Raw genomic sequence first — 11,263 nt, 5'->3', positions numbered from 1 at the left:
GTGTGTGTGTGTGTGTGTGTGTGTGTGTGTGTGTGTGTTTGCTGTTTTAGGTGCAATGATCACGGAAGCAACATGATAAAGCAACTTTGAGCAGAGGCCTGAATGAGATGAAGAAGCAGATCATCTGTGTCTCTGAGTTCGAGGCAAAGGAAGCTGTGCAAAGTCCTCAGTTAGGTGAATGCTTAGCATATTCAAGAACAAGGGAAATAAAGTGGCTGGAGGAGAATGAGTAAAAGAAAGAAGTGGTTTTAGGAAGATATGTCTGGGTCAAAATCAAGAAGTATCTTAGAGGCCGTTTAAAGTATTTAGACTTTATTCCAAAATGGAAAACAAATAAGAGTATTTTGAACAAAGAATGCCTATGGTTAACATAAATTCTAAAGGGATTTCCTCTCTCTTCTGAATGGAAAATAGACTCTAGAGAAGCAAAGATAGAAGCAAGGAGACCAATGATGAGGCCATTGCAATAATGGCTTGAACTTGGGTGAAGGTGGAGAAGGTGAGAGGGTCAAATTCTAGAAGTGTGTGTGTGTGTGTGTATGCTTATAGAATTAGCAGGGTTTCAGGATGTGGGGTGTGAAAGAAAGAGAGGAATCAAGAATAATTCCCAGGATCCTGCCTTGAGCAAACTAGAATAGAGTTGCCACATATTGATATGGGGGTAACCAGAAGAAGAATCTGGTTTTGAGCTGAAGTAAAAAATGGTTCTGACCCTTCATTCAACAGCAACAAATATTTATTGATTATGTATTCCCTGTAGGCACTGTTTTAAGTGCTGGAGACAAAGCAGTGAAAACAAACAGACAATAAACACAAAGACCCTTGCCCTCATGAAACTTCGATTTTTCTGAGAGTAGACGACAGACCATAATGAAGTAAAAAATTATATAGGATACATTGAGCAGGAGATATGGAGTAGATGGTTAAATACACAAGCTGGAGTTCAGGGGACGATAGATCTATGTTTGGGCTATAGATATAAATTTGGAAGTGGTTGTATATTCAAGGTATTTAAAACCATGAAATTGGATGAAATTACCGAAAGAAGTACAAATAAAAAAGCTCCAGGAAATCCAACATTAGATAGTCAGGAATATGAGAAAAAAAAAAAACCAGTGGAGGAGATTGAGAAGGAACCTCTAAGAGATAAGAAAAAAAACAAGAGGGTGAGATCTTGGAAGACAAAGGAAATTTTCAATGATTGGCTTTGTAAAGTGAAAGTAAGATGAAGACTGAAAATTGACACTTGAATTTAAAATGTGTAATCATTTGTGCCCTTGAAAAGATCAGGTCCAATACAATAGAAAGAATGAAAGGTCAGGAGAGAATATAAAAAACAAAATGTGGGGACAGACCTTATAGGAAATTCTTCCAAGGTATTTTTCCCCCAAGAAGAGGAGATAAATGGGGCAATAACTGGAAGGGAGAGTGGAGTCAAGAAGGTATTTTTAACATGGGAGAAATATTGGAATTTTTGTATGCTGATAGGAAAGATCCAATTGAGGAGAATAATTACTGATGCAGAAGAGAGAAGGGAATAAAGTTGGAGACATTGAGTGTGTGATAGGCAGAATGGCCCTCCAAAGATGACCAATCCCTGGAATCTGTGAATATATTATATTACATGACAAAAGGGACTTTGCAGATACAATTGAGCTGATAGATCTTAAAGGAAGGAGATTGACTTGAATCATCTGGTGTGCTCAATCTAATCATATGAGCCCATAAAAGCAGAGAATTTCTCTAGCTGGAAGCAGAAGAGAGATGCAGAAGAAGTAGTTAGAGAAGTTCTAAGTAGCAGAAGTATTCAACACAGTACTACTGGCTCTCAGATGTAGAACCCATGTGCAAGGACCAGAGAAAGATCTCTCATTGCTAAGGGCTGTCCCCAGCTGACAGCAGCAAGGAAACAGCTACCTCAGTTCCACAGCTGTGAGGAATTGTATTCTGCCAACAACCTGAATGAACAGCCTGAAATGGATTCTTCCCTAGAACCCAAAGGAAGAAACATAGCCCTGCTGACAGGTTGTGTTCAGTCTTTTGAGACTCTAAGCTGAGTACCTAGTCAAGCCACCTGCAGATCTATGAACTAATAAAGTTTGTGTTAATCTGTCACAGCAGTGATGGAACATTAGTATAAAGTGATTGGCTTTCGAAAGCAGCATGGATGATTCATCCATAGAACCAGAAGAGAAGGCAGAGTAAATGGTAGAGGTATATTTCTTAGTGGGTTGTAATGGTGGTGCAAGATTGTAAAAGCTCTCTGTGATTTCAAATTTATCAGTGAAAGAGGAAATTAGGAGTATTGACTAAGAGGATAGAAGAATTGGGGAAGGTTTGAGGAGAAAAGGTATGAAATAGTCATCCAGAAGAGTAAAAAGCAGGAGTTCTCATAGAAGTAGAATATGATGACCAAGGGCTTATGTGAGTTTAATTGTCATGAATTAAAGTGATACCAGACAGCATGTTACCTTTACAATATCCATGAGACATCCAAATAGAAATGTCATATGGGCAGTTTGGAAATAATTCTGGGGAGCTAAAGGCAAATGAGATGCTATTGAAAGCCATGGTGGGCATGGAATCACTTGATGAATGAGAATAGACTCAAGGTCTGAACTCTGGGATCATCCAATGTTTAGATATTGGAAAATTATCAGTGATCCATTGAAGGAGACCAAAAAGGAGTGGCCATGAAGCTATACACACTACCAAGACAGTGGTCTCTGAGAAGTCAATTTCCAACAGTCGGTGTTATGGACTGAATTGTTCCCACCCACTCCCCCCACCTCCACCCCACCCCACTACCACACCAATTTGTATGTTGAAGCCCTAATCCCCAATTTGACTGTAATTGGAGATAGGGCCTATAGGGAGGTAATTAAGGTTAAATGAGGTCATAAAGGTAGGACCCTAATCCAATAGATCTGGTGCCCTTATACAAAAGGATGAGACACCAAAGATCTCTGTCTCCACCATGAGAGAATGGAGCCAAAAGGCAGCTGACTGCAAGCCAGGAAGAGAACTCTTACCAGACACTAACTCTGCTAGCACTTTGATCTTGGTCTTCCAGTCTCCAGAACTTTGAAAAAATAAATTTCTATTGTTTAAGTATCCAGACTAGGATATTTTGTTATGCAACCCAAGTGAACTAATACAGTTACATGAGTCATGAATTCTCTTTTTTGCTTGCAGCCATTTCAGTTGGCTTTCTGTTCTTATAACAGGAAGAGTCCTAACAAATTCAATATACAGTGTCAATGTTTCCTAGAAGTGACTGTCAACTCTCCTCTCCCTGATATAAATACTTCACCACTTGCAGCTTGAGAAACTTTAAGGATTTATCTATGTCTGTATCTATCTAATCATTTCCACCACACACAAATATTCATCTAAGACTACTGTGTTTAAAATACTAGCTGGTTTTCTCAGGCACCATTATTTAACATATACTTTGGAGTATTCTTTGAAACATGACATTTGAAATGACCACATTTTCTGCAATTTATTAGTTATAAAAATAATCTAGAAGGAGCCACCTTATTTCAGCTTCTTCATTTTCTTCCCAAATTCCCTTTTTAAATAGCTCATGACTCATAGAAATGACCACTCTTAGTCATTTTCTTTCCTTTACAATTTAACTCTCTATTTTCTCTATTAACAGAATAGAAGATGTGATTCTTCTTGTGCTGCATCTCTACAAAGATAAATTTCTCAGTGACCTTAAATATATTAAATTTGTTCAAGGAATACTTATTGAGCATAAATTATTGATAGAACCCAGTGGTGTATGTTCAACATACCATTGGGGTTGACAGAGATCAGCAGGATGTGATGTCTACCTTTAAAAGTCATATATTTGGCTTCGAGGGTAAGATACAGGTTGTTGTAACAGTAATAAGAGGAAAGATGCAACAAGGGCTCTAAAGATAGAAAAGATAACAATGGGAATTCAGAGAAAGAGGATATTACTTCCCACAAAGGGAAGACTTTGCATAATGTCTGAGATTGCATTTGTCCTGAGCCAGGTAGAAGTGCTCTATTGAGAGACTGACCTGTAGGTCGAGTATAATGGGAGTATGGGATATGGGAAAAGAATGATATATTGTGAAGCATACATGGTAGATCAGTGAAAAATTATAGAAAGTGAAATCTAAAATTTGAATTTTACTCATTGGGGAATAAGGGATTATTAAAGGTTTGCAAGTAGGGAATTAAAATAGCAGTAGTGTATCCCTAATAGCAGAATGGTCCAGTGCTGGGTACAGACAATTAAACATGTGATTTACAATACAGTGGAGTGAATAATGTGGTAGGGAAGTTCAGGGTGATTTGGGAGTATATAGGAGAGAAATCAACACCAGATTTTTAACTCAATAAAGCCTTCTCCCTGAAAACAGTGACATCTGAGATGAGTTGTAAAGGATAAGTAAGAGGTACTCGGGTAAAAGAGAAGGAATACCTGAAATGATTAGGAGATGCTCCAATAAAAAGAGAGGGTACAGAGGATGCAAAAGTATTACATGCTGAAATGATAACACTTACAAACATGGACAGGTGATGATGAGCCTGGTTTATTCCAGGAACCAGAGCAAGTTCAGTGTGGCTGGCGGGGTAAGAAGTGAAGACAGTATGGGTTTTTTAGTCATATTAAGAAATTAGGACTTTGTTCCAAAAGAAATGGGGATATATTGAAGACTTTTAAACAATAAAGGACATGATCAAATTCGTATTTTGAAACATGACTTTGGCAGTTGTATGGACACCAGAAGAGGGAAGTCTGGAGACAGAAGGACCAGGGGAGAAAGTACAGTAGCCTGGATGAGGGTGGTGGTAATGTAGAAGGAGAGATATGAGACGATTTCTCGTTGTTTGGGAACAATGTCATCAATACGATTTGGTGATGGATTGAAGGTGAAAGTTGAAAGACTTACTGTGGGATGACAATACGGAACAAGACAATCAAGGATGATGCTGAAGTTTCAGCCATGGCAAATGGGTGTCACTTATTGAGTTAGGTCTGGCAGGGAAGATGATAAGTTCAGTTTGGAGCCTAACATCAAAGTGAAGATGGATATGTTGTTCTCAAACTGGGCAGAAAAACGTAGGTTAGGAGAACAGTTTTGAGCATCATCATATTGTTGAAATAAGCCATATGCACTGATGGAATCACTCAGAAAGTGTGCCCAGCATGAGAACAGAAAAAGAGCTGAAGAGAAACCAAAAGGAACACAACATTTAAGGGCTAGGCAAAGGAAGAGAAATCTATAAAAATATGGACAAGGAGTGGCAACATAAAAAGAGAAAAGGAGGATGTGGTGTCATAGAATTTAAGGAAAATTGTGTTTCCAGTTGTAAAATATAACTAACAATGTTAAATCTGCTGACTGGAAAACAGGACAACGTCTGTTACAACTACTAAACCACTATAAAGCTAAAACATCACGGTATTGATGGAGGTACAAATAAATAGAAAAATAAATCAATAGAACAGAACAAAGTCTAAAAGTGAATCAGTATGTATACCAAGTTTATTATATGATAAAGGTGGTGTTTTGAATGAGTCAAGAAGGAACAGACTACTTCATCAGCTATGTCAGGACAAGGCTAGCCATTTGGAAAATGCAACATCCAAGTAAGTGAAACTTAAATTCATTCCCCAATCCATTTACAAATATAAACTGTAGTTAGGTAAAAGACTGAAACATGACAAGCCAACACCATAAAATCGTCAGAAAGCATATGATTGGAAATATGTGATTTCAAAGTAGAGAAGACCTTTAAAAGGTCTTCAAAAAGCAAAGGCCGCAACAAAGAACATTGATAAAGTATCTTACACCAAAGTTAGAGTCTTCTGTATGACCAAAGACATTATAAATTAAGATATTTTCAACCTATACAAAACATAATAAATATACATTATTACACATTAGTAGATTTCTATCAGATTTATAAAACAGAGAAGACGGTCTGGAAAGAAAAACACAAAAGGAACACCAGTGTTCAAGGGCTACGCAAACAAAAAAAAGCCTTTAAAAAATGTGGACAAAAGTGGCAACATAAGAGGGGGAAAAAAAGAATGTGGTGTCACAGAATCCAAGGAAAAATTTTTTAAGAAGGGTAAAATAGACAGGGTTTTAAATTTAGAAATTTTCTTTCAACAATGAAGATGGATGTAACAACCTCTGTGGAGTCTGGGGCAGGTCATTGCCTTTTCTCTCAGCCTTTCCTAACTGGTACAGAGCCCCAAGCTTAGTGGTCTCCTCACCAGAGTCCTGCACGGACCCTACCAATGCACACCATCCTTCCTCATCTATAAACTCAACATTCCTGTCAATTGATGTATATTTTATACCACCTCTCCTTTCTGTTTCACTATAACCTTGTCTGTCAATCTGAGCCCTCCTCCTTGTTGGTGATAGAATAGTAATGCAGTGAAAGCACATCTTAATGCCTTTGAAAATGGATTTGTTGCTTCTTCACAGGAAAGTTTTTGTCAAGCATAAAGGAAATAATGTTTACAAATATTTATCGTGTGCCTACTATGAGCTGAAAACTTATATCATCCGCAACAAAATTCATTACCAATGAATTACTTAAAATTTGACAAGAGAGAAATATTTGTCCTACTACTGGATTTTCTTCCTATGCATTTAAAATAATTTGCATTTCAAATTATTTTCTCTTTTGCTTTGACCACTGCTTTGCTTTCACCAAAACGGTTTCCCAAATCAAGACTATCTTTGGAGACCATGTTTTCCAAAGTGCTAATTTGGTTCAGAATCACAGCAAAAATATCAAATAGAAAACACAATTGGAAAGCAAGAAGCAAAAAAAACCCCTAAACTCTACCATTTAATGCTTATCATCAACCATTCCCCATCAGAGTGAATTTGCAAATCACAATTTAGCTTCGCTTACCCCCTTTCCTATGTGTGACTAGACTCTCCCTCAGCCTGCAAGCACCAGGAACTTTTGTTTTTTCTGCAGCTCCCTCGCCTTCCTCCTTGCCTTCATCTGGCTACTTGTGAGCACACCTTCTAGAAGGCAGCTCTTTCCGCAGCATTTTCCAGCCTCATTCTTCCACTCATTTCCCACCCATTTTGTGGATCCATTTTCCATTCCTCTACTCTCTCCTGTCCAAGCTGGAACTGTTATCATGTCAGTAACAATCATAGAAAGCCCCTATTCTGAACATGGCAGCTATCTGATAACCTAATCCACATGGAAGTTTTTATAGAAGGGGGGAAAAAAGGTTGTGTCATGAAACCTGTGGCAATTTACTTTCACACTGAAGTTTTCTAACCTAGAGACGTGCCATGTTATGGGCTGAATTGTGTCTCTCCAAAATTCATATAGTGAAACACTAACCTCCTGGTGTCCTGGAATCTGATCTTATTTGGAGATATGGTCTTTGAAGAAATAATTAAGTTAAAGTGAGGTTGTTAGGGTGAGCCCTCATCCAATATGACCTATATCCTTATGAGAGGAGATTAGGACACTAATAGGTACAGAGGGAAGAACATGTGAAGACAAAGGGAGAAAGCATCCATCTACAAGCCAAGGAGAGAGACCTCAGAATTAAACAAATGCTATGACATCTTGATCTCAGACTTCCAACCTCCGAAACTACGAAGAAATACATTTCTGTTGTTTAAGTCACCCAATCTGTGGCATTTTGTTAATGGCAGCCCTAGAAAAAGGTCTTAAGGCAAAGACTTTGGGGAAAGTTGCTTCTTCAGAACATAAGAAGTAAAGGATTTTGTGTGTTGGACTGCTTGTGTGTTTCTTTTTTTTATATCAATTTAGATTTTCCTATAATTCACATTTTGTTTTTCTTATTGATTAAATTTTTTACATTGTTAAAGGTCTTGCTTTTTGCAATACAGAAACTATAATTTGGGGTACCTGGGTGTATCAGTTGGTTGAGCATCCAGTTCTTGGATTCGGCTCAGGTCATGATCCCAGGGCCGTGGGTTCAAGCCCCATGTCAAGCTCTGCACTGAGCATGGAGCCTGCTTGAGATTCTCTCTCCCTCTCCTTCTTTCCCCCTCTTCCACTCGCACTCCCTTTCTCTCTCCAATTAAAAAAAATGTTAAAGAAATTATAATTTAAAAGTCCTAATTTATTAAAAATTTGATGGTTAATTACTTTCTTTGCAATGTTGTAGCAGGGTTCCTTTAAATAGCAATTACCCTTAGTTCATTTGAAATAGAGATTTTGTTTATAAAGATTATTTTTTTTGCCTTTTAAAAAGGTTTTAATTTCTTGAGTTTTTATAAAATTAACTTCACAGGATTCCTTAATAAACTCTATAAGATCTAAATGTCTGAGGACATTGAAAACCTGAATTCCATTTAACAAAGAAAGGTTCAGGTCACACGTTATTTTTTAGGAATCTAGTAGTGGGTAGGAAAACATTTTACCTACATTTTAGGAATGCGTACACATGCCTTTCTTAAGAATTCAGTCTTATACCCCCCGTAGGTAGTAAGCTGTATGAGGTCACTGGATTTGCTCTAACTAGCTGCGTAATGTACCTCGCACATTACCTGACATTTAGCAGGCCATCAGTTCGTAGCTCTTTAGTGACTGAATTGATGAACATATGAGAGTGAATGGAGGAGCTATATGTGAGTCAAAGAAAGCAATTCAAAAAGACAGAAAGGAGGTCCTTACAACAACAGTCAAAACTATGCTGTGAGTCCAGATTATGTGAATCTAAGGGAAAGGGCTTGTATGTTTTATTGAATGATCAGGGCATGAGGCTCATATTTTGCAGGAGGAAAAAGATTTTAGTGGGCAGGGCAGTAGAGCAGATATTCCACGTTGCATTAAAAAACAGCTATAACAGGGGCACCGGGGTGGCTCAGTCAGTTCCGTGCCCGACTTCGCTCAGGTCATGATCTCACAGTTCGTGGGTTCGAGCCCTGCGTCGGGCTCTGTGAGGACAGCTCGGAGCCTGGAGACAGTTTCGGATTCTGCGTCTCCCTTTCTCTGCCCCTCACCCACTCACACTCTGTCTCTCTCTCTCTCTCTCTCAAAAATAAATAAACATTAAAAAAAATAAAAAAAAACAGCTATAAGAAATTATGTCTCAGAGAGGGTGGCAAGCAGCAGGAAACGCCACCTTTACGTTTAGTTGTTCTCACAAGAGAACCACAAAAATACATGCAGAACTGGTATAGTGTGGATACAAACAGTGAAATGAGGAGATGCTTCTTGATACCAAACCAGATATTCCCTGAGGAACAGATCCTTATGTTAAAGGATGGGCCGATGTATTCATGTCAGGTCTCTTATCCCAATGTCATTAAACGGCTTTAACCAGTTGGAAGAAGCAAGCCGTAGAACAAGTGTATACGTCTGGCAGCTTCGTGGCTGGGGAGATGACTGACTTTGACAATTATTGGATCCATGTAGGTATGGCGAAGCCTTTGCCACATGTACCACAGAATCCCTCTGTAAAAGACCCCAGAGGTATGTGATGACTTTCCTCTTCAGGTATACAATCACAGTGTGACAACTCTGAACCTTTATCTCAGGAGAGGGACCAGTGGAGATGTCTGGTACAGTATGAATCTGCTATGTTGATTATAACTCATGTGTTAACATAAAATTTAAGAAAAAAAATGTTTTTGTAACAAGAAAACTATTTTGTGAACATGGAGATATATGCACACAGCATTTTAAATGCTTAGTAGGGCACCCTCACTTATTTATTGAGGTAGACGTTTGTCAACAGGAAAACATTCTTGGTTCTCATATTAAAAAAAAATAGCTAGGGACATATTTCAGCAAGAGATTGAAAACATGGATGCAGTTTTCTCTAGAGTGGTCAATTTTTTCTCCCTATTATCTCCCTGCCTGCTTGTTGCCATGGTGCAGGACAAATCCACATTTTCTATGCTTCATGATCTCAAATCAATACTGACTTTGCCACCTTCTCCATGTTTGCTAGAGATTAAAGGAACACCCGTATCACACACATGAACTTACCAATAAATAAGCAGCAGGAGCCAGTAACTTTCTAGTTTCTTGAGAGGCTATAAAATTGATCCAAATATATCATTCCCTGAGTGCAATTCAAACAATGTTAAGCTTTTAATTCTTTCATTTTCCTCATCCTCTAGACACCCAGGCTTATTCCCCAAGGCAATGCCAGAACTCTTTTGCCCCGTTCCACTGATAGGTAAGAAAGCAGAGTTTTTTCTAGCGGGCTTCTCTATGATTTACTCTTGAGTTCAGGTAGAGTTGTAGCCCAGCGAATTCCTATCATCCCAAGGGGTGCCTCTCCCCGGACTCTCACAGAAATCTCCATGAACTTCCCATTCCTGGGCATAACCTACATCACCTTCCTTAAATGGGTTCTTGTTTCCAGACTGTTCCTCACTCTCTCTTCCTCTGAACACACTCTTCTTGCGGTGACAGCTCTCACCCCTGATTAAACCGTCATGCTGTCAAACACTGGCTTCTCTCAGTTATTTTCCTTTCTCCCCAGCTTTGCCTCATTTCTGGTCACCAGCCTGCAGGGCAAGGCTGTTATGATCTTCTTATTCAATTTCTGGGAATTCTTGCCTTCTTGTTTATTGTTCAATTATAAGATAAGTTTCAGAGATATTTCTGCTTATATTTGATAATATTTTGTTTTCTCCCAAAGCAACAGATAAAATGTAAATTTATGACAGGAACATTCTCTCATATTTTCATAGGTAATACCTACATAGAAATAATTGATCCCATATTTATCATCATTTGTTGTATATTTTGTATCTTCATTGTGCAAATCGTGTTCCCTGCACATGATAGGTGCTCAATTAATTATTCAACTCTTTACTCAAATGCTTTCCCTTTGCTACTCCTAAACAAAGCATCAGATTGGATAGCTAGCTTTTTGTAACTGCAGAGAATATGTAACCTAGCATACACTGCACTCGTCTCCATGGATACCAAATTTCTGTGAATGGCACTTAGAGTGAAAAAATCTATAGGGGGAACTGAATATTGCTCATTCTTTCAGCTCGGGCCCTTCTCTTCCCGACTCTTTTTTCTCTTACATTCTTTCTCTTACATTTTTTCTCTTACATTTCCATCCTAGGCTGTTCATGGTAAGAATCCTAGCACACGTTGTGCCATAGAAAATCCTTCTGGGACACCTGGGTGGCTCAGTTGAAATCAGGTCATGATTTCATGATTCATAGGATTGAGCCACTTGTCAGGCTCCATGCAGACAGCGCAGAGCCTGCTTGAGATTCTCTCTCTC

The sequence above is a fragment of the Lynx canadensis genome, chromosome B2 (assembly GCF_007474595.2).
Source record: "Lynx canadensis isolate LIC74 chromosome B2, mLynCan4.pri.v2, whole genome shotgun sequence".
Lineage (NCBI taxonomy): Eukaryota > Metazoa > Chordata > Mammalia > Carnivora > Felidae > Lynx > Lynx canadensis.
This window is presented reverse-complemented; position numbering follows the sequence as displayed.